Source organism: Phyllobates terribilis, unplaced genomic scaffold, assembly GCF_046119375.1.
Source record: "Phyllobates terribilis strain yellow unplaced genomic scaffold, ASM4611937v1 Scaffold_682__1_contigs__length_827410, whole genome shotgun sequence".
In the NCBI taxonomy this organism is placed as follows: domain Eukaryota; kingdom Metazoa; phylum Chordata; class Amphibia; order Anura; family Dendrobatidae; genus Phyllobates; species Phyllobates terribilis.
Genome location: NW_027363442.1, coordinates 791,160 through 818,649, shown reverse-complemented (window position 1 = coordinate 818,649; position 27,490 = coordinate 791,160). Strand labels below are relative to the sequence as shown.

At 45.0% G+C, this 27,490-nt stretch overlaps 21 non-coding genes across 21 annotated transcripts; all 21 read right to left on the bottom strand.

The window, feature by feature from the left end:
* Nucleotides 1–922: 922 nt before the first annotated feature.
* Nucleotides 923–1,113, bottom strand: LOC141235696 (U2 spliceosomal RNA). Its single transcript, XR_012301463.1, has one exon. It is a non-coding gene; the product is annotated as a U2 spliceosomal RNA (small nuclear RNA).
* Nucleotides 1,114–2,228: 1,115 nt separating this feature from the next.
* On the bottom strand, nt 2,229–2,419 carry LOC141235581 (U2 spliceosomal RNA). The gene has a single exon (XR_012301352.1). It is a non-coding gene; the product is annotated as a U2 spliceosomal RNA (small nuclear RNA).
* A 1,115-nt stretch (nt 2,420–3,534) lies between these two features.
* On the bottom strand, nt 3,535–3,725 carry LOC141235694 (U2 spliceosomal RNA). Its single transcript, XR_012301461.1, has one exon. It is a non-coding gene; the product is annotated as a U2 spliceosomal RNA (small nuclear RNA).
* Nucleotides 3,726–4,840: 1,115 nt separating this feature from the next.
* On the bottom strand, nt 4,841–5,031 carry LOC141235666 (U2 spliceosomal RNA). The gene has a single exon (XR_012301434.1). It is a non-coding gene; the product is annotated as a U2 spliceosomal RNA (small nuclear RNA).
* Nucleotides 5,032–6,146: 1,115 nt separating this feature from the next.
* Nucleotides 6,147–6,337, bottom strand: LOC141235468 (U2 spliceosomal RNA). The gene has a single exon (XR_012301241.1). It is a non-coding gene; the product is annotated as a U2 spliceosomal RNA (small nuclear RNA).
* A 1,115-nt stretch (nt 6,338–7,452) lies between these two features.
* On the bottom strand, nt 7,453–7,643 carry LOC141235665 (U2 spliceosomal RNA). Its single transcript, XR_012301433.1, has one exon. It is a non-coding gene; the product is annotated as a U2 spliceosomal RNA (small nuclear RNA).
* Nucleotides 7,644–8,758: 1,115 nt separating this feature from the next.
* LOC141235664 (U2 spliceosomal RNA) lies at nt 8,759–8,949 on the bottom strand. The gene has a single exon (XR_012301432.1). It is a non-coding gene; the product is annotated as a U2 spliceosomal RNA (small nuclear RNA).
* Nucleotides 8,950–10,064: 1,115 nt separating this feature from the next.
* LOC141235663 (U2 spliceosomal RNA) lies at nt 10,065–10,255 on the bottom strand. The gene has a single exon (XR_012301431.1). It is a non-coding gene; the product is annotated as a U2 spliceosomal RNA (small nuclear RNA).
* Nucleotides 10,256–11,370: 1,115 nt separating this feature from the next.
* Nucleotides 11,371–11,561, bottom strand: LOC141235662 (U2 spliceosomal RNA). The gene has a single exon (XR_012301430.1). It is a non-coding gene; the product is annotated as a U2 spliceosomal RNA (small nuclear RNA).
* Nucleotides 11,562–12,676: 1,115 nt separating this feature from the next.
* Nucleotides 12,677–12,867, bottom strand: LOC141235661 (U2 spliceosomal RNA). The gene has a single exon (XR_012301429.1). It is a non-coding gene; the product is annotated as a U2 spliceosomal RNA (small nuclear RNA).
* Nucleotides 12,868–13,982: 1,115 nt separating this feature from the next.
* On the bottom strand, nt 13,983–14,173 carry LOC141235660 (U2 spliceosomal RNA). The gene has a single exon (XR_012301428.1). It is a non-coding gene; the product is annotated as a U2 spliceosomal RNA (small nuclear RNA).
* A 1,115-nt stretch (nt 14,174–15,288) lies between these two features.
* LOC141235659 (U2 spliceosomal RNA) lies at nt 15,289–15,479 on the bottom strand. The gene has a single exon (XR_012301427.1). It is a non-coding gene; the product is annotated as a U2 spliceosomal RNA (small nuclear RNA).
* Nucleotides 15,480–16,594: 1,115 nt separating this feature from the next.
* On the bottom strand, nt 16,595–16,785 carry LOC141235658 (U2 spliceosomal RNA). The gene has a single exon (XR_012301426.1). It is a non-coding gene; the product is annotated as a U2 spliceosomal RNA (small nuclear RNA).
* Nucleotides 16,786–17,900: 1,115 nt separating this feature from the next.
* LOC141235657 (U2 spliceosomal RNA) lies at nt 17,901–18,091 on the bottom strand. Its single transcript, XR_012301425.1, has one exon. It is a non-coding gene; the product is annotated as a U2 spliceosomal RNA (small nuclear RNA).
* Nucleotides 18,092–19,206: 1,115 nt separating this feature from the next.
* LOC141235655 (U2 spliceosomal RNA) lies at nt 19,207–19,397 on the bottom strand. The gene has a single exon (XR_012301423.1). It is a non-coding gene; the product is annotated as a U2 spliceosomal RNA (small nuclear RNA).
* A 1,115-nt stretch (nt 19,398–20,512) lies between these two features.
* Nucleotides 20,513–20,703, bottom strand: LOC141235654 (U2 spliceosomal RNA). The gene has a single exon (XR_012301422.1). It is a non-coding gene; the product is annotated as a U2 spliceosomal RNA (small nuclear RNA).
* Nucleotides 20,704–21,818: 1,115 nt separating this feature from the next.
* LOC141235653 (U2 spliceosomal RNA) lies at nt 21,819–22,009 on the bottom strand. Its single transcript, XR_012301421.1, has one exon. It is a non-coding gene; the product is annotated as a U2 spliceosomal RNA (small nuclear RNA).
* A 1,115-nt stretch (nt 22,010–23,124) lies between these two features.
* LOC141235652 (U2 spliceosomal RNA) lies at nt 23,125–23,315 on the bottom strand. The gene has a single exon (XR_012301420.1). It is a non-coding gene; the product is annotated as a U2 spliceosomal RNA (small nuclear RNA).
* Nucleotides 23,316–24,430: 1,115 nt separating this feature from the next.
* On the bottom strand, nt 24,431–24,621 carry LOC141235651 (U2 spliceosomal RNA). The gene has a single exon (XR_012301419.1). It is a non-coding gene; the product is annotated as a U2 spliceosomal RNA (small nuclear RNA).
* Nucleotides 24,622–25,736: 1,115 nt separating this feature from the next.
* On the bottom strand, nt 25,737–25,927 carry LOC141235650 (U2 spliceosomal RNA). The gene has a single exon (XR_012301418.1). It is a non-coding gene; the product is annotated as a U2 spliceosomal RNA (small nuclear RNA).
* A 1,115-nt stretch (nt 25,928–27,042) lies between these two features.
* Nucleotides 27,043–27,233, bottom strand: LOC141235649 (U2 spliceosomal RNA). The gene has a single exon (XR_012301417.1). It is a non-coding gene; the product is annotated as a U2 spliceosomal RNA (small nuclear RNA).
* Between the last annotated feature and the right edge of the window lie 257 nt (nt 27,234–27,490).

The following is a 27,490-nucleotide window of genomic DNA, read 5'->3' as shown; positions in this document are numbered from 1 at the left end:
CACCTTCACCCCCTGCTGTTCCCACCCGCCTCAACACCGTTGGAAGGGAGGAGAACCAATTAAGGCGGGGGGTGGGGTGGAACGAGCAGCTGTCTACCCTTAGCAGGAGGGCTCCTGATTACATACCTCTCCTGCTGCTGCTGCTGCTGGCTGTCCAGCAGCAGACTGAAGGTGGCTGCTGCTGTGCACAGGTATATAAAGGCTCAGAGCCTATTATGACACGCGCAGCCAGCGTTCCATTGCCACATTCCATCTACTGCAGGCAGGATACCTGGCTGGCTGAATGTCGCTGAGAAGCTCACAGAGACCGCCATAAGCAACAGTTTAACAGAATGCCACAGACTAATCAACCAAACTTTTTGGGTTGGGTTCTCTTTTATAGTCTGCAGGCATTAAATGAAAGAAGTCAGTGTTCCAGCAGAAGGAGACAACGTTTCAGAAAAGGCATTGTAGCAAACCAAAAAAGAAATTTTAAGCGCAGCAGAGTAACCAGCGCACATACCTGTTAGCTCAGGTGAGTTTAAAAGGCTGCTGTTGATAACAAGGGCATTTGCTAAATAGATGGTGTGTGTGCAACAATATACTGAAAGGTCAATTATATTGTGCAGCTTATCTCACCACCTGTAGTTATTTAGGTGAAAGCTCCAAAATGCTTGCCTAATATGTCTGTTTATCCAAAAGGAAGTAAAAAGGGAGAGCTAGAAAGATAGCATTGCATCACATTACATGGCAATGCAATGCACAGTTGCTGAAGTTGAACCAAAATGAGCTTGTAATCTGGCTTCTGCAACTTTGAACATGAAAAATCCAATGAGGAGAAGAAAAGCAAAGCCAAAGAGTCCATCCCAAAATCCGACAAACAAGCAAAATGAACAAAAAACATTGAATTCAATTCTTTCTGATTTTAGAAACTGCATTAAAGAAGGGGTGCACCGGTCCTGGAGATACTGCAATACCAGGTCAATGCGTGGAGTGGACAGAGCAAGCTCTTTTTCCCTCTCCCTGTTCTAAAAATCCATTTAATATATGGTCCCCAGATAGGGGACGTATCAGATATTAAACTGATAAGAACAGATACTACACTTGATCTTAGCCAAAAGGCCGAGAAGCGATAACCAGAATTGGTTTCAAACTACGGAGCCACCCAAGGATCCTGAAAAGTCCATTTGTGGAGATGAGCTCCTGGACTCCCGTTAAGAAGACATGTTGTCAACCTCTAGATCCCTTACATGCCTGCACTTTTCGGCTTGCTGCTGCTGCAATCCACGCGTTTTAGATCTGCATAACTCCACCTCTTTAAACACAGCACCTTCACCCCCTGCTGTTCCCACCCGCCTCAACACCGTTGGAAGGGAGGAGAACCAATTAAGGCGGGGGGTGGGGTGGAACGAGCAGCTGTCTACCCTTAGCAGGAGGGCTCCTGATTACATACCTCTCCTGCTGCTGCTGCTGCTGGCTGTCCAGCAGCAGACTGAAGGTGGCTGCTGCTGTGCACAGGTATATAAAGGCTCAGAGCCTATTATGACACGCGCAGCCAGCGTTCCATTGCCACATTCCATCTACTGCAGGCAGGATACCTGGCTGGCTGAATGTCGCTGAGAAGCTCACAGAGACCGCCATAAGCAACAGTTTAACAGAATGCCACAGACTAATCAACCAAACTTTTTGGGTTGGGTTCTCTTTTATAGTCTGCAGGCATTAAATGAAAGAAGTCAGTGTTCCAGCAGAAGGAGACAACGTTTCAGAAAAGGCATTGTAGCAAACCAAAAAAGAAATTTTAAGCGCAGCAGAGTAACCAGCGCACATACCTGTTAGCTCAGGTGAGTTTAAAAGGCTGCTGTTGATAACAAGGGCATTTGCTAAATAGATGGTGTGTGTGCAACAATATACTGAAAGGTCAATTATATTGTGCAGCTTATCTCACCACCTGTAGTTATTTAGGTGAAAGCTCCAAAATGCTTGCCTAATATGTCTGTTTATCCAAAAGGAAGTAAAAAGGGAGAGCTAGAAAGATAGCATTGCATCACATTACATGGCAATGCAATGCACAGTTGCTGAAGTTGAACCAAAATGAGCTTGTAATCTGGCTTCTGCAACTTTGAACATGAAAAATCCAATGAGGAGAAGAAAAGCAAAGCCAAAGAGTCCATCCCAAAATCCGACAAACAAGCAAAATGAACAAAAAACATTGAATTCAATTCTTTCTGATTTTAGAAACTGCATTAAAGAAGGGGTGCACCGGTCCTGGAGATACTGCAATACCAGGTCAATGCGTGGAGTGGACAGAGCAAGCTCTTTTTCCCTCTCCCTGTTCTAAAAATCCATTTAATATATGGTCCCCAGATAGGGGACGTATCAGATATTAAACTGATAAGAACAGATACTACACTTGATCTTAGCCAAAAGGCCGAGAAGCGATAACCAGAATTGGTTTCAAACTACGGAGCCACCCAAGGATCCTGAAAAGTCCATTTGTGGAGATGAGCTCCTGGACTCCCGTTAAGAAGACATGTTGTCAACCTCTAGATCCCTTACATGCCTGCACTTTTCGGCTTGCTGCTGCTGCAATCCACGCGTTTTAGATCTGCATAACTCCACCTCTTTAAACACAGCACCTTCACCCCCTGCTGTTCCCACCCGCCTCAACACCGTTGGAAGGGAGGAGAACCAATTAAGGCGGGGGGTGGGGTGGAACGAGCAGCTGTCTACCCTTAGCAGGAGGGCTCCTGATTACATACCTCTCCTGCTGCTGCTGCTGCTGGCTGTCCAGCAGCAGACTGAAGGTGGCTGCTGCTGTGCACAGGTATATAAAGGCTCAGAGCCTATTATGACACGCGCAGCCAGCGTTCCATTGCCACATTCCATCTACTGCAGGCAGGATACCTGGCTGGCTGAATGTCGCTGAGAAGCTCACAGAGACCGCCATAAGCAACAGTTTAACAGAATGCCACAGACTAATCAACCAAACTTTTTGGGTTGGGTTCTCTTTTATAGTCTGCAGGCATTAAATGAAAGAAGTCAGTGTTCCAGCAGAAGGAGACAACGTTTCAGAAAAGGCATTGTAGCAAACCAAAAAAGAAATTTTAAGCGCAGCAGAGTAACCAGCGCACATACCTGTTAGCTCAGGTGAGTTTAAAAGGCTGCTGTTGATAACAAGGGCATTTGCTAAATAGATGGTGTGTGTGCAACAATATACTGAAAGGTCAATTATATTGTGCAGCTTATCTCACCACCTGTAGTTATTTAGGTGAAAGCTCCAAAATGCTTGCCTAATATGTCTGTTTATCCAAAAGGAAGTAAAAAGGGAGAGCTAGAAAGATAGCATTGCATCACATTACATGGCAATGCAATGCACAGTTGCTGAAGTTGAACCAAAATGAGCTTGTAATCTGGCTTCTGCAACTTTGAACATGAAAAATCCAATGAGGAGAAGAAAAGCAAAGCCAAAGAGTCCATCCCAAAATCCGACAAACAAGCAAAATGAACAAAAAACATTGAATTCAATTCTTTCTGATTTTAGAAACTGCATTAAAGAAGGGGTGCACCGGTCCTGGAGATACTGCAATACCAGGTCAATGCGTGGAGTGGACAGAGCAAGCTCTTTTTCCATCTCCCTGTTCTAAAAATCCATTTAATATATGGTCCCCAGATAGGGGACGCATCAGATATTAAACTGATAAGAACAGATACTACACTTGATCTTAGCCAAAAGGCCGAGAAGCGATAACCAGAATTGGTTTCAAACTACGGAGCCACCCAAGGATCCTGAAAAGTCCATTTGTGGAGATGAGCTCCTGGACTCCCGTTAAGAAGACATGTTGTCAACCTCTAGATCCCTTACATGCCTGCACTTTTCGGCTTGCTGCTGCTGCAATCCACGCGTTTTAGATCTGCATAACTCCACCTCTTTAAACACAGCACCTTCACCCCCTGCTGTTCCCACCCGCCTCAACACCGTTGGAAGGGAGGAGAACCAATTAAGGCGGGGGGTGGGGTGGAACGAGCAGCTGTCTACCCTTAGCAGGAGGGCTCCTGATTACATACCTCTCCTGCTGCTGCTGCTGCTGGCTGTCCAGCAGCAGACTGAAGGTGGCTGCTGCTGTGCACAGGTATATAAAGGCTCAGAGCCTATTATGACACGCGCAGCCAGCGTTCCATTGCCACATTCCATCTACTGCAGGCAGGATACCTGGCTGGCTGAATGTCGCTGAGAAGCTCACAGAGACCGCCATAAGCAACAGTTTAACAGAATGCCACAGACTAATCAACCAAACTTTTTGGGTTGGGTTCTCTTTTATAGTCTGCAGGCATTAAATGAAAGAAGTCAGTGTTCCAGCAGAAGGAGACAACGTTTCAGAAAAGGCATTGTAGCAAACCAAAAAAGAAATTTTAAGCGCAGCAGAGTAACCAGCGCACATACCTGTTAGCTCAGGTGAGTTTAAAAGGCTGCTGTTGATAACAAGGGCATTTGCTAAATAGATGGTGTGTGTGCAACAATATACTGAAAGGTCAATTATATTGTGCAGCTTATCTCACCACCTGTAGTTATTTAGGTGAAAGCTCCAAAATGCTTGCCTAATATGTCTGTTTATCCAAAAGGAAGTAAAAAGGGAGAGCTAGAAAGATAGCATTGCATCACATTACATGGCAATGCAATGCACAGTTGCTGAAGTTGAACCAAAATGAGCTTGTAATCTGGCTTCTGCAACTTTGAACATGAAAAATCCAATGAGGAGAAGAAAAGCAAAGCCAAAGAGTCCATCCCAAAATCCGACAAACAAGCAAAATGAACAAAAAACATTGAATTCAATTCTTTCTGATTTTAGAAACTGCATTAAAGAAGGGGTGCACCGGTCCTGGAGATACTGCAATACCAGGTCAATGCGTGGAGTGGACAGAGCAAGCTCTTTTTCCATCTCCCTGTTCTAAAAATCCATTTAATATATGGTCCCCAGATAGGGGACGTATCAGATATTAAACTGATAAGAACAGATACTACACTTGATCTTAGCCAAAAGGCCGAGAAGCGATAACCAGAATTGGTTTCAAACTACGGAGCCACCCAAGGATCCTGAAAAGTCCATTTGTGGAGATGAGCTCCTGGACTCCCGTTAAGAAGACATGTTGTCAACCTCTAGATCCCTTACATGCCTGCACTTTTCGGCTTGCTGCTGCTGCAATCCACGCGTTTTAGATCTGCATAACTCCACCTCTTTAAACACAGCACCTTCACCCCCTGCTGTTCCCACCCGCCTCAACACCGTTGGAAGGGAGGAGAACCAATTAAGGCGGGGGGTGGGGTGGAACGAGCAGCTGTCTACCCTTAGCAGGAGGGCTCCTGATTACATACCTCTCCTGCTGCTGCTGCTGCTGGCTGTCCAGCAGCAGACTGAAGGTGGCTGCTGCTGTGCACAGGTATATAAAGGCTCAGAGCCTATTATGACACGCGCAGCCAGCGTTCCATTGCCACATTCCATCTACTGCAGGCAGGATACCTGGCTGGCTGAATGTCGCTGAGAAGCTCACAGAGACCGCCATAAGCAACAGTTTAACAGAATGCCACAGACTAATCAACCAAACTTTTTGGGTTGGGTTCTCTTTTATAGTCTGCAGGCATTAAATGAAAGAAGTCAGTGTTCCAGCAGAAGGAGACAACGTTTCAGAAAAGGCATTGTAGCAAACCAAAAAAGAAATTTTAAGCGCAGCAGAGTAACCAGCGCACATACCTGTTAGCTCAGGTGAGTTTAAAAGGCTGCTGTTGATAACAAGGGCATTTGCTAAATAGATGGTGTGTGTGCAACAATATACTGAAAGGTCAATTATATTGTGCAGCTTATCTCACCACCTGTAGTTATTTAGGTGAAAGCTCCAAAATGCTTGCCTAATATGTCTGTTTATCCAAAAGGAAGTAAAAAGGGAGAGCTAGAAAGATAGCATTGCATCACATTACATGGCAATGCAATGCACAGTTGCTGAAGTTGAACCAAAATGAGCTTGTAATCTGGCTTCTGCAACTTTGAACATGAAAAATCCAATGAGGAGAAGAAAAGCAAAGCCAAAGAGTCCATCCCAAAATCCGACAAACAAGCAAAATGAACAAAAAACATTGAATTCAATTCTTTCTGATTTTAGAAACTGCATTAAAGAAGGGGTGCACCGGTCCTGGAGATACTGCAATACCAGGTCAATGCGTGGAGTGGACAGAGCAAGCTCTTTTTCCCTCTCCCTGTTCTAAAAATCCATTTAATATATGGTCCCCAGATAGGGGACGTATCAGATATTAAACTGATAAGAACAGATACTACACTTGATCTTAGCCAAAAGGCCGAGAAGCGATAACCAGAATTGGTTTCAAACTACGGAGCCACCCAAGGATCCTGAAAAGTCCATTTGTGGAGATGAGCTCCTGGACTCCCGTTAAGAAGACATGTTGTCAACCTCTAGATCCCTTACATGCCTGCACTTTTCGGCTTGCTGCTGCTGCAATCCACGCGTTTTAGATCTGCATAACTCCACCTCTTTAAACACAGCACCTTCACCCCCTGCTGTTCCCACCCGCCTCAACACCGTTGGAAGGGAGGAGAACCAATTAAGGCGGGGGGTGGGGTGGAACGAGCAGCTGTCTACCCTTAGCAGGAGGGCTCCTGATTACATACCTCTCCTGCTGCTGCTGCTGCTGGCTGTCCAGCAGCAGACTGAAGGTGGCTGCTGCTGTGCACAGGTATATAAAGGCTCAGAGCCTATTATGACACGCGCAGCCAGCGTTCCATTGCCACATTCCATCTACTGCAGGCAGGATACCTGGCTGGCTGAATGTCGCTGAGAAGCTCACAGAGACCGCCATAAGCAACAGTTTAACAGAATGCCACAGACTAATCAACCAAACTTTTTGGGTTGGGTTCTCTTTTATAGTCTGCAGGCATTAAATGAAAGAAGTCAGTGTTCCAGCAGAAGGAGACAACGTTTCAGAAAAGGCATTGTAGCAAACCAAAAAAGAAATTTTAAGCGCAGCAGAGTAACCAGCGCACATACCTGTTAGCTCAGGTGAGTTTAAAAGGCTGCTGTTGATAACAAGGGCATTTGCTAAATAGATGGTGTGTGTGCAACAATATACTGAAAGGTCAATTATATTGTGCAGCTTATCTCACCACCTGTAGTTATTTAGGTGAAAGCTCCAAAATGCTTGCCTAATATGTCTGTTTATCCAAAAGGAAGTAAAAAGGGAGAGCTAGAAAGATAGCATTGCATCACATTACATGGCAATGCAATGCACAGTTGCTGAAGTTGAACCAAAATGAGCTTGTAATCTGGCTTCTGCAACTTTGAACATGAAAAATCCAATGAGGAGAAGAAAAGCAAAGCCAAAGAGTCCATCCCAAAATCCGACAAACAAGCAAAATGAACAAAAAACATTGAATTCAATTCTTTCTGATTTTAGAAACTGCATTAAAGAAGGGGTGCACCGGTCCTGGAGATACTGCAATACCAGGTCAATGCGTGGAGTGGACAGAGCAAGCTCTTTTTCCATCTCCCTGTTCTAAAAATCCATTTAATATATGGTCCCCAGATAGGGGACGTATCAGATATTAAACTGATAAGAACAGATACTACACTTGATCTTAGCCAAAAGGCCGAGAAGCGATAACCAGAATTGGTTTCAAACTACGGAGCCACCCAAGGATCCTGAAAAGTCCATTTGTGGAGATGAGCTCCTGGACTCCCGTTAAGAAGACATGTTGTCAACCTCTAGATCCCTTACATGCCTGCACTTTTCGGCTTGCTGCTGCTGCAATCCACGCGTTTTAGATCTGCATAACTCCACCTCTTTAAACACAGCACCTTCACCCCCTGCTGTTCCCACCCGCCTCAACACCGTTGGAAGGGAGGAGAACCAATTAAGGCGGGGGGTGGGGTGGAACGAGCAGCTGTCTACCCTTAGCAGGAGGGCTCCTGATTACATACCTCTCCTGCTGCTGCTGCTGCTGGCTGTCCAGCAGCAGACTGAAGGTGGCTGCTGCTGTGCACAGGTATATAAAGGCTCAGAGCCTATTATGACACGCGCAGCCAGCGTTCCATTGCCACATTCCATCTACTGCAGGCAGGATACCTGGCTGGCTGAATGTCGCTGAGAAGCTCACAGAGACCGCCATAAGCAACAGTTTAACAGAATGCCACAGACTAATCAACCAAACTTTTTGGGTTGGGTTCTCTTTTATAGTCTGCAGGCATTAAATGAAAGAAGTCAGTGTTCCAGCAGAAGGAGACAACGTTTCAGAAAAGGCATTGTAGCAAACCAAAAAAGAAATTTTAAGCGCAGCAGAGTAACCAGCGCACATACCTGTTAGCTCAGGTGAGTTTAAAAGGCTGCTGTTGATAACAAGGGCATTTGCTAAATAGATGGTGTGTGTGCAACAATATACTGAAAGGTCAATTATATTGTGCAGCTTATCTCACCACCTGTAGTTATTTAGGTGAAAGCTCCAAAATGCTTGCCTAATATGTCTGTTTATCCAAAAGGAAGTAAAAAGGGAGAGCTAGAAAGATAGCATTGCATCACATTACATGGCAATGCAAAGCACAGTTGCTGAAGTTGAACCAAAATGAGCTTGTAATCTGGCTTCTGCAACTTTGAACATGAAAAATCCAATGAGGAGAAGAAAAGCAAAGCCAAAGAGTCCATCCCAAAATCCGACAAACAAGCAAAATGAACAAAAAACATTGAAATCAATTCTTTCTGATTTTAGAAACTGCATTAAAGAAGGGGTGCACCGGTCCTGGAGATACTGCAATACCAGGTCAATGCGTGGAGTGGACAGAGCAAGCTCTTTTTCCATCTCCCTGTTCTAAAAATCCATTTAATATATGGTCCCCAGATAGGGGACGTATCAGATATTAAACTGATAAGAACAGATACTACACTTGATCTTAGCCAAAAGGCCGAGAAGCGATAACCAGAATTGGTTTCAAACTACGGAGCCACCCAAGGATCCTGAAAAGTCCATTTGTGGAGATGAGCTCCTGGACTCCCGTTAAGAAGACATGTTGTCATCCTCTAGATCCCTTACATGCCTGCACTTTTCGGCTTGCTGCTGCTGCAATCCACGCGTTTTAGATCTGCATAACTCCACCTCTTTAAACACAGCACCTTCACCCCCTGCTGTTCCCACCCGCCTCAACACCGTTGGAAGGGAGGAGAACCAATTAAGGCGGGGGGTGGGGTGGAACGAGCAGCTGTCTACCCTTAGCAGGAGGGCTCCTGATTACATACCTCTCCTGCTGCTGCTGCTGCTGGCTGTCCAGCAGCAGACTGAAGGTGGCTGCTGCTGTGCACAGGTATATAAAGGCTCAGAGCCTATTATGACACGCGCAGCCAGCGTTCCATTGCCACATTCCATCTACTGCAGGCAGGATACCTGACTGGCTGAATGTCGCTGAGAAGCTCACAGAGACCGCCATAAGCAACAGTTTAACAGAATGCCACAGACTAATCAACCAAACTTTTTGGGTTGGGTTCTCTTTTATAGTCTGCAGGCATTAAATGAAAGAAGTCAGTGTTCCAGCAGAAGGAGACAACGTTTCAGAAAAGGCATTGTAGCAAACCAAAAAAGAAATTTTAAGCGCAGCAGAGTAACCAGCGCACATACCTGTTAGCTCAGGTGAGTTTAAAAGGCTGCTGTTGATAACAAGGGCATTTGCTAAATAGATGGTGTGTGTGCAACAATATACTGAAAGGTCAATTATATTGTGCAGCTTATCTCACCACCTGTAGTTATTTAGGTGAAAGCTCCAAAATGCTTGCCTAATATGTCTGTTTATCCAAAAGGAAGTAAAAAGGGAGAGCTAGAAAGATAGCATTGCATCACATTACATGGCAATGCAATGCACAGTTGCTGAAGTTGAACCAAAATGAGCTTGTAATCTGGCTTCTGCAACTTTGAACATGAAAAATCCAATGAGGAGAAGAAAAGCAAAGCCAAAGAGTCCATCCCAAAATCCGACAAACAAGCAAAATGAACAAAAAACATTGAATTCAATTCTTTCTGATTTTAGAAACTGCATTAAAGAAGGGGTGCACCGGTCCTGGAGATACTGCAATACCAGGTCAATGCGTGGAGTGGACAGAGCAAGCTCTTTTTCCATCTCCCTGTTCTAAAAATCCATTTAATATATGGTCCCCAGATAGGGGACGTATCAGATATTAAACTGATAAGAACAGATACTACACTTGATCTTAGCCAAAAGGCCGAGAAGCGATAACCAGAATTGGTTTCAAACTACGGAGCCACCCAAGGATCCTGAAAAGTCCATTTGTGGAGATGAGCTCCTGGACTCCCGTTAAGAAGACATGTTGTCAACCTCTAGATCCCTTACATGCCTGCACTTTTCGGCTTGCTGCTGCTGCAATCCACGCGTTTTAGATCTGCATAACTCCACCTCTTTAAACACAGCACCTTCACCCCCTGCTGTTCCCACCCGCCTCAACACCGTTGGAAGGGAGGAGAACCAATTAAGGCGGGGGGTGGGGTGGAACGAGCAGCTGTCTACCCTTAGCAGGAGGGCTCCTGATTACATACCTCTCCTGCTGCTGCTGCTGCTGGCTGTCCAGCAGCAGACTGAAGGTGGCTGCTGCTGTGCACAGGTATATAAAGGCTCAGAGCCTATTATGACACGCACAGCCAGCGTTCCATTGCCACATTCCATCTACTGCAGGCAGGATACCTGGCTGGCTGAATGTCGCTGAGAAGCTCACAGAGACCGCCATAAGCAACAGTTTAACAGAATGCCACAGACTAATCAACCAAACTTTTTGGGTTGGGTTCTCTTTTATAGTCTGCAAGCATTAAATGAAAGAAGTCAGTGTTCCAGCAGAAGGAGACAACGTTTCAGAAAAGGCATTGTAGCAAACCAAAAAAGAAATTTTAAGCGCAGCAGAGTAACCAGCGCACATACCTGTTAGCTCAGGTGAGTTTAAAAGGCTGCTGTTGATAACAAGGGCATTTGCTAAATAGATGGTGTGTGTGCAACAATATACTGAAAGGTCAATTATATTGTGCAGCTTATCTCACCACCTGTAGTTATTTAGGTGAAAGCTCCAAAATGCTTGCCTAATATGTCTGTTTATCCAAAAGGAAGTAAAAAGGGAGAGCTAGAAAGATAGCATTGCATCACATTACATGGCAATGCAATGCACAGTTGCTGAAGTTGAACCAAAATGAGCTTGTAATCTGGCTTCTGCAACTTTGAACATGAAAAATCCAATGAGGAGAAGAAAAGCAAAGCCAAAGAGTCCATCCCAAAATCCGACAAACAAGCAAAATGAACAAAAAACATTGAATTCAATTCTTTCTGATTTTAGAAACTGCATTAAAGAAGGGGTGCACCGGTCCTGGAGATACTGCAATACCAGGTCAATGCGTGGAGTGGACAGAGCAAGCTCTTTTTCCATCTCCCTGTTCTAAAAATCCATTTAATATATGGTCCCCAGATAGGGGACGTATCAGATATTAAACTGATAAGAACAGATACTACACTTGATCTTAGCCAAAAGGCCGAGAAGCGATAACCAGAATTGGTTTCAAACTACGGAGCCACCCAAGGATCCTGAAAAGTCCATTTGTGGAGATGAGCTCCTGGACTCCCGTTAAGAAGACATGTTGTCAACCTCTAGATCCCTTACATGCCTGCACTTTTCGGCTTGCTGCTGCTGCAATCCACGCGTTTTAGATCTGCATAACTCCACCTCTTTAAACACAGCACCTTCACCCCCTGCTGTTCCCACCCGCCTCAACACCGTTGGAAGGGAGGAGAACCAATTAAGGCGGGGGGTGGGGTGGAACGAGCAGCTGTCTACCTTTAGCAGGAGGGCTCCTGATTACATACCTCTCCTGCTGCTGCTGCTGCTGGCTGTCCAGCAGCAGACTGAAGGTGGCTGCTGCTGTGCACAGGTATATAAAGGCTCAGAGCCTATTATGACACGCGCAGCCAGCGTTCCATTGCCACATTCCATCTACTGCAGGCAGGATACCTGGCTGGCTGAATGTCGCTGAGAAGCTCACAGAGACCGCCATAAGCAACAGTTTAACAGAATGCCACAGACTAATCAACCAAACTTTTTGGGTTGGGTTCTCTTTTATAGTCTGCAGGCATTGAATGAAAGAAGTCAGTGTTCCAGCAGAAGGAGACAACGTTTCAGAAAAGGCATTGTAGCAAACCAAAAAAGAAATTTTAAGCGCAGCAGAGTAACCAGCGCACATACCTGTTAGCTCAGGTGAGTTTAAAAGGCTGCTGTTGATAACAAGGGCATTTGCTAAATAGATGGTGTGTGTGCAACAATATACTGAAAGGTCAATTATATTGTGCAGCTTATCTCACCACCTGTAGTTATTTAGGTGAAAGCTCCAAAATGCTTGCCTAATATGTCTGTTTATCCAAAAGGAAGTAAAAAGGGAGAGCTAGAAAGATAGCATTGCATCACATTACATGGCAATGCAATGCACAGTTGCTGAAGTTGAACCAAAATGAGCTTGTAATCTGGCTTCTGCAACTTTGAACATGAAAAATCCAATGAGGAGAAGAAAAGCAAAGCCAAAGAGTCCATCCCAAAATCCGACAAACAAGCAAAATGAACAAAAAACATTGAATTCAATTCTTTCTGATTTTAGAAACTGCATTAAAGAAGGGGTGCACCGGTCCTGGAGATACTGCAATACCAGGTCAATGCGTGGAGTGGACAGAGCAAGCTCTTTTTCCATCTCCCTGTTCTAAAAATCCATTTAATATATGGTCCCCAGATAGGGGACGTATCAGATATTAAACTGATAAGAACAGATACTACACTTGATCTTAGCCAAAAGGCCGAGAAGCGATAACCAGAATTGGTTTCAAACTACGGAGCCACCCAAGGATCCTGAAAAGTCCATTTGTGGAGATGAGCTCCTGGACTCCCGTTAAGAAGACATGTTGTCAACCTCTAGATCCCTTACATGCCTGCACTTTTCGGCTTGCTGCTGCTGCAATCCACGCGTTTTAGATCTGCATAACTCCACCTCTTTAAACACAGCACCTTCACCCCCTGCTGTTCCCACCCGCCTCAACACCGTTGGAAGGGAGGAGAACCAATTAAGGCGGGGGGTGGGGTGGAACGAGCAGCTGTCTACCCTTAGCAGGAGGGCTCCTGATTACATACCTCTCCTGCTGCTGCTGCTGCTGGCTGTCCAGCAGCAGACTGAAGGTGGCTGCTGCTGTGCACAGGTATATAAAGGCTCAGAGCCTATTATGACACGCGCAGCCAGCGTTCCATTGCCACATTCCATCTACTGCAGGCAGGATACCTGGCTGGCTGAATGTCGCTGAGAAGCTCACAGAGACCGCCATAAGCAACAGTTTAACAGAATGCCACAGACTAATCAACCAAACTTTTTGGGTTGGGTTCTCTTTTATAGTCTGCAGGCATTAAATGAAAGAAGTCAGTGTTCCAGCAGAAGGAGACAACGTTTCAGAAAAGGCATTGTAGCAAACCAAAAAAGAAATTTTAAGCGCAGCAGAGTAACCAGCGCACATACCTGTTAGCTCAGGTGAGTTTAAAAGGCTGCTGTTGATAACAAGGGCATTTGCTAAATAGATGGTGTGTGTGCAACAATATACTGAAAGGTCAATTATATTGTGCAGCTTATCTCACCACCTGTAGTTATTTAGGTGAAAGCTCCAAAATGCTTGCCTAATATGTCTGTTTATCCAAAAGGAAGTAAAAAGGGAGAGCTAGAAAGATAGCATTGCATCACATTACATGGCAATGCATTGCACAGTTGCTGAAGTTGAACCAAAATGAGCTTGTAATCTGGCTTCTGCAACTTTGAACATGAAAAATCCAATGAGGAGAAGAAAAGCAAAGCCAAAGAGTCCATCCCAAAATCCGACAAACAAGCAAAATGAACAAAAAACATTGAATTCAATTCTTTCTGATTTTAGAAACTGCATTAAAGAAGGGGTGCACCGGTCCTGGAGATACTGCAATACCAGGTCAATGCGTGGAGTGGACAGAGCAAGCTCTTTTTCCATCTCCCTGTTCTAAAAATCCATTTAATATATGGTCCCCAGATAGGGGACGTATCAGATATTAAACTGATAAGAACAGATACTACACTTGATCTTAGCCAAAAGGCCGAGAAGCGATAACCAGAATTGGTTTCAAACTACGGAGCCACCCAAGGATCCTGAAAAGTCCATTTGTGGAGATGAGCTCCTGGACTACCGTTAAGAAGACATGTTGTCAACCTCTAGATCCCTTACATGCCTGCACTTTTCGGCTTGCTGCTGCTGCAATCCACGCGTTTTAGATCTGCATAACTCCACCTCTTTAAACACAGCACCTTCACCCCCTGCTGTTCCCACCCGCCTCAACACCGTTGGAAGGGAGGAGAACCAATTAAGGCGGGGGGTGGGGTGGAACGAGCAGCTGTCTACCCTTAGCAGGAGGGCTCCTGATTACATACCTCTCCTGCTGCTGCTGCTGCTGGCTGTCCAGCAGCAGACTGAAGGTGGCTGCTGCTGTGCACAGGTATATAAAGGCTCAGAGCCTATTATGACACGCGCAGCCAGCGTTCCATTGCCACATTCCATCTACTGCAGGCAGGATACCTGGCTGGCTGAATGTCGCTGAGAAGCTCACAGAGACCGCCATAAGCAACAGTTTAACAGAATGCCACAGACTAATCAACCAAACTTTTTGGGTTGGGTTCTCTTTTATAGTCTGCAGGCATTAAATGAAAGAAGTCAGTGTTCCAGCAGAAGGAGACAACGTTTCAGAAAAGGCATTGTAGCAAACCAAAAAAGAAATTTTAAGCGCAGCAGAGTAACCAGCGCACATACCTGTTAGCTCAGGTGAGTTTAAAAGGCTGCTGTTGATAACAAGGGCATTTGCTAAATAGATGGTGTGTGTGCAACAATATACTGAAAGGTCAATTATATTGTGCAGCTTATCTCACCACCTGTAGTTATTTAGGTGAAAGCTCCAAAATGCTTGCCTAATATGTCTGTTTATCCAAAAGGAAGTAAAAAGGGAGAGCTAGAAAGATAGCATTGCATCACATTACATGGCAATGCAATGCACAGTTGCTGAAGTTGAACCAAAATGAGCTTGTAATCTGGCTTCTGCAACTTTGAACATGAAAAATCCAATGAGGAGAAGAAAAGCAAAGCCAAAGAGTCCATCCCAAAATCCGACAAACAAGCAAAATGAACAAAAAACATTGAATTCAATTCTTTCTGATTTTAGAAACTGCATTAAAGAAGGGGTGCACCGGTCCTGGAGATACTGCAATACCAGGTCAATGCGTGGAGTGGACAGAGCAAGCTCTTTTTCCATCTCCCTGTTCTAAAAATCCATTTAATATATGGTCCCCAGATAGGGGACGTATCAGATATTAAACTGATAAGAACAGATACTACACTTGATCTTAGCCAAAAGGCCGAGAAGCGATAACCAGAATTGGTTTCAAACTACGGAGCCACCCAAGGATCCTGAAAAGTCCATTTGTGGAGATGAGCTCCTGGACTCCCGTTAAGAAGACATGTTGTCAACCTCTAGATCCCTTACATGCCTGCACTTTTCGGCTTGCTGCTGCTGCAATCCACGCGTTTTAGATCTGCATAACTCCACCTCTTTAAACACAGCACCTTCACCCCCTGCTGTTCCCACCCGCCTCAACACCGTTGGAAGGGAGGAGAACCAATTAAGGCGGGGGGTGGGGTGGAACGAGCAGCTGTCTACCTTTAGCAGGAGGGCTCCTGATTACATACCTCTCCTGCTGCTGCTGCTGCTGGCTGTCCAGCAGCAGACTGAAGGTGGCTGCTGCTGTGCACAGGTATATAAAGGCTCAGAGCCTATTATGACACGCGCAGCCAGCGTTCCATTGCCACATTCCATCTACTGCAGGCAGGATACCTGGCTGGCTGAATGTCGCTGAGAAGCTCACAGAGACCGCCATAAGCAACAGTTTAACAGAATGCCACAGACTAATCAACCAAACTTTTTGGGTTGGGTTCTCTTTTATAGTCTGCAGGCATTAAATGAAAGAAGTCAGTGTTCCAGCAGAAGGAGACAACGTTTCAGAAAAGGCATTGTAGCAAACCAAAAAAGAAATTTTAAGCGCAGCAGAGTAACCAGCGCACATACCTGTTAGCTCGGGTGAGTTTAAAAGGCTGCTGTTGATAACAAGGGCATTTGCTAAATAGATGGTGTGTGTGCAACAATATACTGAAAGGTCAATTATATTGTGCAGCTTATCTCACCACCTGTAGTTATTTAGGTGAAAGCTCCAAAATGCTTGCCTAATATGTCTGTTTATCCAAAAGGAAGTAAAAAGGGAGAGCTAGAAAGATAGCATTGCATCACATTACATGGCAATGCAATGCACAGTTGCTGAAGTTGAACCAAAATGAGCTTGTAATCTGGCTTCTGCAACTTTGAACATGAAAAATCCAATGAGGAGAAGAAAAGCAAAGCCAAAGAGTCCATCCCAAAATCCGACAAACAAGCAAAATGAACAAAAAACATTGAATTCAATTCTTTCTGATTTTAGAAACTGCATTAAAGAAGGGGTGCACCGGTCCTGGAGATACTGCAATACCAGGTCAATGCGTGGAGTGGACAGAGCAAGCTCTTTTTCCATCTCCCTGTTCTAAAAATCCATTTAATATATGGTCCCCAGATAGGGGACGTATCAGATATTAAACTGATAAGAACAGATACTACACTTGATCTTAGCCAAAAGGCCGAGAAGCGATAACCAGAATTGGTTTCAAACTACGGAGCCACCCAAGGATCCTGAAAAGTCCATTTGTGGAGATGAGCTCCTGGACTCCCGTTAAGAAGACATGTTGTCAACCTCTAGATCCCTTACATGCCTGCACTTTTCGGCTTGCTGCTGCTGCAATCCACGCGTTTTAGATCTGCATAACTCCACCTCTTTAAACACAGCACCTTCACCCCCTGCTGTTCCCACCCGCCTCAACACCGTTGGAAGGGAGGAGAACCAATTAAGGCGGGGGGTGGGGTGGAACGAGCAGCTGTCTACCCTTAGCAGGAGGGCTCCTGATTACATACCTCTCCTGCTGCTGCTGCTGCTGGCTGTCCAGCAGCAGACTGAAGGTGGCTGCTGCTGTGCACAGGTATATAAAGGCTCAGAGCCTATTATGACACGCGCAGCCAGCGTTCCATTGCCACATTCCATCTACTGCAGGCAGGATACCTGGCTGGCTGAATGTCGCTGAGAAGCTCACAGAGACCGCCATAAGCAACAGTTTAACAGAATGCCACAGACTAATCAACCAAACTTTTTGGGTTGGGTTCTCTTTTATAGTCTGCAGGCATTAAATGAAAGAAGTCAGTGTTCCAGCAGAAGGAGACAACGTTTCAGAAAAGGCATTGTAGCAAACCAAAAAAGAAATTTTAAGCGCAGCAGAGTAACCAGCGCACATACCTGTTAGCTCAGGTGAGTTTAAAAGGCTGCTGTTGATAACAAGGGCATTTGCTAAATAGATGGTGTGTGTGCAACAATATACTGAAAGGTCAATTATATTGTGCAGCTTATCTCACCACCTGTAGTTATTTAGGTGAAAGCTCCAAAATGCTTGCCTAATATGTCTGTTTATCCAAAAGGAAGTAAAAAGGGAGAGCTAGAAAGATAGCATTGCATCACATTACATGGCAATGCAATGCACAGTTGCTGAAGTTGAACCAAAATGAGCTTGTAATCTGGCTTCTGCAACTTTGAACATGAAAAATCCAATGAGGAGAAGAAAAGCAAAGCCAAAGAGTCCATCCCAAAATCCGACAAACAAGCAAAATGAACAAAAAACATTGAATTCAATTCTTTCTGATTTTAGAAACTGCATTAAAGAAGGGGTGCACCGGTCCTGGAGATACTGCAATACCAGGTCAATGCGTGGAGTGGACAGAGCAAGCTCTTTTTCCATCTCCCTGTTCTAAAAATCCATTTAATATATGGTCCCCAGATAGGGGACGTATCAGATATTAAACTGATAAGAACAGATACTACACTTGATCTTAGCCAAAAGGCCGAGAAGCGATAACCAGAATTGGTTTCAAACTACGGAGCCACCCAAGGATCCTGAAAAGTCCATTTGTGGAGATGAGCTCCTGGACTCCCGTTAAGAAGACATGTTGTCAACCTCTAGATCCCTTACATGCCTGCACTTTTCGGCTTGCTGCTGCTGCAATCCACGCGTTTTAGATCTGCATAACTCCACCTCTTTAAACACAGCACCTTCACCCCCTGCTGTTCCCACCCGCCTCAACACCGTTGGAAGGGAGGAGAACCAATTAAGGCGGGGGGTGGGGTGGAACGAGCAGCTGTCTACCCTTAGCAGGAGGGCTCCTGATTACATACCTCTCCTGCTGCTGCTGCTGCTGGCTGTCCAGCAGCAGACTGAAGGTGGCTGCTGCTGTGCACAGGTATATAAAGGCTCAGAGCCTATTATGACACGCGCAGCCAGCGTTCCATTGCCACATTCCATCTACTGCAGGCAGGATACCTGGCTGGCTGAATGTCGCTGAGAAGCTCACAGAGACCGCCATAAGCAACAGTTTAACAGAATGCCACAGACTAATCAACCAAACTTTTTGGGTTGGGTTCTCTTTTATAGTCTGCAGGCATTAAATGAAAGAAGTCAGTGTTCCAGCAGAAGGAGACAACGTTTCAGAAAAGGCATTGTAGCAAACCAAAAAAGAAATTTTAAGCGCAGCAGAGTAACCAGCGCACATACCTGTTAGCTCAGGTGAGTTTAAAAGGCTGCTGTTGATAACAAGGGCATTTGCTAAATAGATGGTGTGTGTGCAACAATATACTGAAAGGTCAATTATATTGTGCAGCTTATCTCACCACCTGTAGTTATTTAGGTGAAAGCTCCAAAATGCTTGCCTAATATGTCTGTTTATCCAAAAGGAAGTAAAAAGGGAGAGCTAGAAAGATAGCATTGCATCACATTACATGGCAATGCAATGCACAGTTGCTGAAGTTGAACCAAAATGAGCTTGTAATCTGGCTTCTGCAACTTTGAACATGAAAAATCCAATGAGGAGAAGAAAAGCAAAGCCAAAGAGTCCATCCCAAAATCCGACAAACAAGCAAAATGAACAAAAAACATTGAATTCAATTCTTTCTGATTTTAGAAACTGCATTAAAGAAGGGGTGCACCGGTCCTGGAGATACTGCAATACCAGGTCAATGCGTGGAGTGGACAGAGCAAGCTCTTTTTCCATCTCCCTGTTCTAAAAATCCATTTAATATATGGTCCCCAGATAGGGGACGTATCAGATATTAAACTGATAAGAACAGATACTACACTTGATCTTAGCCAAAAGGCCGAGAAGCGATAACCAGAATTGGTTTCAAACTACGGAGCCACCCAAGGATCCTGAAAAGTCCATTTGTGGAGATGAGCTCCTGGACTCCCGTTAAGAAGACATGTTGTCAACCTCTAGATCCCTTACATGCCTGCACTTTTCGGCTTGCTGCTGCTGCAATCCACGCGTTTTAGATCTGCATAACTCCACCTCTTTAAACACAGCACCTTCACCCCCTGCTGTTCCCACCCGCCTCAACACCGTTGGAAGGGAGGAGAACCAATTAAGGCGGGGGGTGGGGTGGAACGAGCAGCTGTCTACCCTTAGCAGGAGGGCTCCTGATTACATACCTCTCCTGCTGCTGCTGCTGCTGGCTGTCCAGCAGCAGACTGAAGGTGGCTGCTGCTGTGCACAGGTATATAAAGGCTCAGAGCCTATTATGACACGCGCAGCCAGCGTTCCATTGCCACATTCCATCTACTGCAGGCAGGATACCTGGCTGGCTGAATGTCGCTGAGAAGCTCACAGAGACCGCCATAAGCAACAGTTTAACAGAATGCCACAGACTAATCAACCAAACTTTTTGGGTTGGGTTCTCTTTTATAGTCTGCAGGCATTAAATGAAAGAAGTCAGTGTTCCAGCAGAAGGAGACAACGTTTCAGAAAAGGCATTGTAGCAAACCAAAAAAGAAATTTTAAGCGCAGCAGAGTAACCAGCGCACATACCTGTTAGCTCAGGTGAGTTTAAAAGGCTGCTGTTGATAACAAGGGCATTTGCTAAATAGATGGTGTGTGTGCAACAATATACTGAAAGGTCAATTATATTGTGCAGCTTATCTCACCACCTGTAGTTATTTAGGTGAAAGCTCCAAAATGCTTGCCTAATATGTCTGTTTATCCAAAAGGAAGTAAAAAGGGAGAGCTAGAAAGATAGCATTGCATCACATTACATGGCAATGCAATGCACAGTTGCTGAAGTTGAACCAAAATGAGCTTGTAATCTGGCTTCTGCAACTTTGAACATGAAAAATCCAATGAGGAGAAGAAAAGCAAAGCCAAAGAGTCCATCCCAAAATCCGACAAACAAGCAAAATGAACAAAAAACATTGAATTCAATTCTTTCTGATTTTAGAAACTGCATTAAAGAAGGGGTGCACCGGTCCTGGAGATACTGCAATACCAGGTCAATGCGTGGAGTGGACAGAGCAAGCTCTTTTTCCATCTCCCTGTTCTAAAAATCCATTTAATATATGGTCCCCAGATAGGGGACGTATCAGATATTAAACTGATAAGAACAGATACTACACTTGATCTTAGCCAAAAGGCCGAGAAGCGATAACCAGAATTGGTTTCAAACTACGGAGCCACCCAAGGATCCTGAAAAGTCCATTTGTGGAGATGAGCTCCTGGACTCCCGTTAAGAAGACATGTTGTCAACCTCTAGATCCCTTACATGCCTGCACTTTTCGGCTTGCTGCTGCTGCAATCCACGCGTTTTAGATCTGCATAACTCCACCTCTTTAAACACAGCACCTTCACCCCCTGCTGTTCCCACCCGCCTCAACACCGTTGGAAGGGAGGAGAACCAATTAAGGCGGGGGGTGGGGTGGAACGAGCAGCTGTCTACCCTTAGCAGGAGGGCTCCTGATTACATACCTCTCCTGCTGCTGCTGCTGCTGGCTGTCCAGCAGCAGACTGAAGGTGGCTGCTGCTGTGCACAGGTATATAAAGGCTCAGAGCCTATTATGACACGCGCAGCCAGCGTTCCATTGCCACATTCCATCTACTGCAGGCAGGATACCTGGCTGGCTGAATGTCGCTGAGAAGCTCACAGAGACCGCCATAAGCAACAGTTTAACAGAATGCCACAGACTAATCAACCAAACTTTTTGGGTTGGGTTCTCTTTTATAGTCTGCAGGCATTAAATGAAAGAAGTCAGTGTTCCAGCAGAAGGAGACAACGTTTCAGAAAAGGCATTGTAGCAAACCAAAAAAGAAATTTTAAGCGCAGCAGAGTAACCAGCGCACATACCTGTTAGCTCAGGTGAGTTTAAAAGGCTGCTGTTGATAACAAGGGCATTTGCTAAATAGATGGTGTGTGTGCAACAATATACTGAAAGGTCAATTATATTGTGCAGCTTATCTCACCACCTGTAGTTATTTAGGTGAAAGCTCCAAAATGCTTGCCTAATATGTCTGTTTATCCAAAAGGAAGTAAAAAGGGAGAGCTAGAAAGATAGCATTGCATCACATTACATGGCAATGCAATGCACAGTTGCTGAAGTTGAACCAAAATGAGCTTGTAATCTGGCTTCTGCAACTTTGAACATGAAAAATCCAATGAGGAGAAGAAAAGCAAAGCCAAAGAGTCCATCCCAAAATCCGACAAACAAGCAAAATGAACAAAAAACATTGAATTCAATTCTTTCTGATTTTAGAAACTGCATTAAAGAAGGGGTGCACCGGTCCTGGAGATACTGCAATACCAGGTCAATGCGTGGAGTGGACAGAGCAAGCTCTTTTTCCATCTCCCTGTTCTAAAAATCCATTTAATATATGGTCCCCAGATAGGGGACGTATCAGATATTAAACTGATAAGAACAGATACTACACTTGATCTTAGCCAAAAGGCCGAGAAGCGATAACCAGAATTGGTTTCAAACTACGGAGCCACCCAAGGATCCTGAAAAGTCCATTTGTGGAGATGAGCTCCTGGACTCCCGTTAAGAAGACATGTTGTCAACCTCTAGATCCCTTACATGCCTGCACTTTTCGGCTTGCTGCTGCTGCAATCCACGCGTTTTAGATCTGCATAACTCCACCTCTTTAAACACAGCACCTTCACCCCCTGCTGTTCCCACCCGCCTCAACACCGTTGGAAGGGAGGAGAACCAATTAAGGCGGGGGGTGGGGTGGAACGAGCAGCTGTCTACCCTTAGCAGGAGGGCTCCTGATTACATACCTCTCCTGCTGCTGCTGCTGCTGGCTGTCCAGCAGCAGACTGAAGGTGGCTGCTGCTGTGCACAGGTATATAAAGGCTCAGAGCCTATTATGACACGCGCAGCCAGCGTTCCATTGCCACATTCCATCTACTGCAGGCAGGATACCTGGCTGGCTGAATGTCGCTGAGAAGTTCACAGAGACCGCCATAAGCAACAGTTTAACAGAATGCCACAGACTAATCAACCAAACTTTTTGGGTTGGGTTCTCTTTTATAGTCTGCAGGCATTAAATGAAAGAAGTCAGTGTTCCAGCAGAAGGAGACAACGTTTCAGAAAAGGCATTGTAGCAAACCAAAAAAGAAATTTTAAGCGCAGCAGAGTAACCAGCGCACATACCTGTTAGCTCAGGTGAGTTTAAAAGGCTGCTGTTGATAACAAGGGCATTTGCTAAATAGATGGTGTGTGTGCAACAATATACTGAAAGGTCAATTATATTGTGCAGCTTATCTCACCACCTGTAGTTATTTAGGTGAAAGCTCCAAAATGCTTGCCTAATATGTCTGTTTATCCAAAAGGAAGTAAAAAGGGAGAGCTAGAAAGATAGCATTGCATCACATTACATGGCAATGCAATGCACAGTTGCTGAAGTTGAACCAAAATGAGCTTGTAATCTGGCTTCTGCAACTTTGAACATGAAAAATCCAATGAGGAGAAGAAAAGCAAAGCCAAAGAGTCCATCCCAAAATCCGACAAACAAGCAAAATGAACAAAAAACATTGAATTCAATTCTTTCTGATTTTAGAAACTGCATTAAAGAAGGGGTGCACCGGTCCTGGAGATACTGCAATACCAGGTCAATGCGTGGAGTGGACAGAGCAAGCTCTTTTTCCATCTCCCTGTTCTAAAAATCCATTTAATATATGGTCCCCAGATAGGGGACGTATCAGATATTAAACTGATAAGAACAGATACTACACTTGATCTTAGCCAAAAGGCCGAGAAGCGATAACCAGAATTGGTTTCAAACTACGGAGCCACCCAAGGATCCTGAAAAGTCCATTTGTGGAGATGAGCTCCTGGACTCCCGTTAAGAAGACATGTTGTCAACCTCTAGATCCCTTACATGCCTGCACTTTTCGGCTTGCTGCTGCTGCAATCCACGCGTTTTAGATCTGCATAACTCCACCTCTTTAAACACAGCACCTTCACCCCCTGCTGTTCCCACCCGCCTCAACACCGTTGGAAGGGAGGAGAACCAATTAAGGCGGGGGGTGGGGTGGAACGAGCAGCTGTCTACCCTTAGCAGGAGGGCTCCTGATTACATACCTCTCCTGCTGCTGCTGCTGCTGGCTGTCCAGCAGCAGACTGAAGGTGGCTGCTGCTGTGCACAGGTATATAAAGGCTCAGAGCCTATTATGACACGCGCAGCCAGCGTTCCATTGCCACATTCCATCTACTGCAGGCAGGATACCTGGCTGGCTGAATGTCGCTGAGAAGCTCACAGAGACCGCCATAAGCAACAGTTTAACAGAATGCCACAGACTAATCAACCAAACTTTTTGGGTTGGGTTCTCTTTTATAGTCTGCAGGCATTAAATGAAAGAAGTCAGTGTTCCAGCAGAAGGAGACAACGTTTCAGAAAAGGCATTGTAGCAAACCAAAAAAGAAATTTTAAGCGCAGCAGAGTAACCAGCGCACATACCTGTTAGCTCAGGTGAGTTTAAAAGGCTGCTGTTGATAACAAGGGCATTTGCTAAATAGATGGTGTGTGTGCAACAATATACTGAAAGGTCAATTATATTGTGCAGCTTATCTCACCACCTGTAGTTATTTAGGTGAAAGCTCCAAAATGCTTGCCTAATATGTCTGTTTATCCAAAAGGAAGTAAAAAGGGAGAGCTAGAAAGATAGCATTGCATCACATTACATGGCAATGCAATGCACAGTTGCTGAAGTTGAACCAAAATGAGCTTATAATCTGGCTTCTGCAACTTTGAACATGAAAAATCCAATGAGGAGAAGAAAAGCAAAGCCAAAGAGTCCATCCCAAAATCCGACAAACAAGCAAAATGAACAAAAAACATTGAATTCAATTCTTTCTGATTTTAGAAACTGCATTAAAGAAGGGGTGCACCGGTCCTGGAGATACTGCAATACCAGGTCAATGCGTGGAGTGGACAGAGCAAGCTCTTTTTCCATCTCCCTGTTCTAAAAATCCATTTAATATATGGTCCCCAGATAGGGGACGTATCAGATATTAAACTGATAAGAACAGATACTACACTTGATCTTAGCCAAAAGGCCGAGAAGCGATAACCAGAATTGGTTTCAAACTACGGAGCCACCCAAGGATCCTGAAAAGTCCATTTGTGGAGATGAGCTCCTGGACTCCCGTTAAGAAGACATGTTGTCAACCTCTAGATCCCTTACATGCCTGCACTTTTCGGCTTGCTGCTGCTGCAATCCACGCGTTTTAGATCTGCATAACTCCACCTCTTTAAACACAGCACCTTCACCCCCTGCTGTTCCCACCCGCCTCAACACCGTTGGAAGGGAGGAGAACCAATTAAGGCGGGGGGTGGGGTGGAACGAGCAGCTGTCTACCCTTAGCAGGAGGGCTCCTGATTACATACCTCTCCTGCTGCTGCTGCTGCTGGCTGTCCAGCAGCAGACTGAAGGTGGCTGCTGCTGTGCACAGGTATATAAAGGCTCAGAGCCTATTATGACACGCGCAGCCAGCGTTCCATTGCCACATTCCATCTACTGCAGGCAGGATACCTGGCTGGCTGAATGTCGCTGAGAAGCTCACAGAGACCGCCATAAGCAACAGTTTAACAGAATGCCACAGACTAATCAACCAAACTTTTTGGGTTGGGTTCTCTTTTATAGTCTGCAGGCATTAAATGAAAGAAGTCAGTGTTCCAGCAGAAGGAGACAACGTTTCAGAAAAGGCATTGTAGCAAACCAAAAAAGAAATTTTAAGCGCAGCAGAGTAACCAGCGCACATACCTGTTAGCTCAGGTGAGTTTAAAAGGCTGCTGTTGATAACAAGGGCATTTGCTAAATAGATGGTGTGTGTGCAACAATATACTGAAAGGTCAATTATATTGTGCAGCTTATCTCACCACCTGTAGTTATTTAGGTGAAAGCTCCAAAATGCTTGCCTAATATGTCTGTTTATCCAAAAGGAAGTAAAAAGGGAGAGCTAGAAAGATAGCATTGCATCACATTACATGGCAATGCAATGCACAGTTGCTGAAGTTGAACCAAAATGAGCTTGTAATCTGGCTTCTGCAACTTTGAACATGAAAAATCCAATGAGGAGAAGAAAAGCAAAGCCAAAGAGTCCATCCCAAAATCCGACAAACAAGCAAAATGAACAAAAAACATTGAATTCAATTCTTTCTGATTTTAGAAACTGCATTAAAGAAGGGGTGCACCGGTCCTGGAGATACTGCAATACCAGGTCAATGCGTGGAGTGGACAGAGCAAGCTCTTTTTCCATCTCCCTGTTCTAAAAATCCATTTAATATATGGTCCCCAGATAGGGGACGTATCAGATATTAAACTGATAAGAACAGATACTACACTTGATCTTAGCCAAAAGGCCGAGAAGCGATAACCAGAATTGGTTTCAAACTACGGAGCCACCCAAGGATCCTGAAAAGTCCATTTGTGGAGATGAGCTCCTGGACTCCCGTTAAGAAGACATGTTGTCAACCTCTAGATCCCTTACATGCCTGCACTTTTCGGCTTGCTGCTGCTGCAATCCACGCGTTTTAGATCTGCATAACTCCACCTCTTTAAACACAGCACCTTCACCCCCTGCTGTTCCCACCCGCCTCAACACCGTTGGAAGGGAGGAGAACCAATTAAGGCGGGGGGTGGGGTGGAACGAGCAGCTGTCTACCCTTAGCAGGAGGGCTCCTGATTACATACCTCTCCTGCTGCTGCTGCTGCTGGCTGTCCAGCAGCAGACTGAAGGTGGCTGCTGCTGTGCACAGGTATATAAAGGCTCAGAGCCTATTATGACACGCGCAGCCAGCGTTCCATTGCCACATTCCATCTACTGCAGGCAGGATACCTGGCTGGCTGAATGTCGCTGAGAAGCTCACAGAGACCGCCATAAGCAACAGTTTAACAGAATGCCACAGACTAATCAACCAAATTTTTTGGGTTGGGTTCTCTTTTATAGTCTGCAGGCATTAACTGAAAGAAGTCAGTGTTCCAGCAGAAGGAGACAACGTTTCAGAAAAGGCATTGTAGCAAACCAAAAAAGAAATTTTAAGCGCAGCAGAGTAACCAGCGCACATACCTGTTAGCTCAGGTGAGTTTAAAAGGCTGCTGTTGATAACAAGGGCATTTGCTAAATAGATGGTGTGTGTGCAACAATATACTGAAAGGTCAATTATATTGTGCAGCTTATCTCACCACCTGTAGTTATTTAGGTGAAAGCTCCAAAATGCTTGCCTAATATGTCTGTTTATCCAAAAGGAAGTAAAAAGGGAGAGCTAGAAAGATAGCATTGCATCACATTACATGGCAATGCAATGCACAGTTGCTGAAGTTGAACCAAAATGAGCTTGTAATCTGGCTTCTGCAACTTTGAACATGAAAAATCCAATGAGGAGAAGAAAAGCAAAGCCAAAGAGTCCATCCCAAAATCCGACAAACAAGCAAAATGAACAAAAAACATTGAATTCAATTCTTTCTGATTTTAGAAACTGCATTAAAGAAGGGGTGCACCGGTCCTGGAGATACTGCAATACCAGGTCAATGCGTGGAGTGGACAGAGCAAGCTCTTTTTCCATCTCCCTGTTCTAAAAATCCATTTAATATATGGTCCCCAGATAGGGGACGTATCAGATATTAAACTGATAAGAACAGATACTACACTTGATCTTAGCCAAAAGGCCGAGAAGCGATAACCAGAATTGGTTTCAAACTACGGAGCCACCCAAGGATCCTGAAAAGTCCATTTGTGGAGATGAGCTCCTGGACTCCCGTTAAGAAGACATGTTGTCAACCTCTAGATCCCTTACATGCCTGCACTTTTCAGCTTGCTGCTGCTGCAATCCACGCGTTTTAGATCTGCATAACTCCACCTCTTTAAACACAGCACCTTCACCCCCTGCTGTTCCCACCCGCCTCAACACCGTTGGAAGGGAGGAGAACCAATTAAG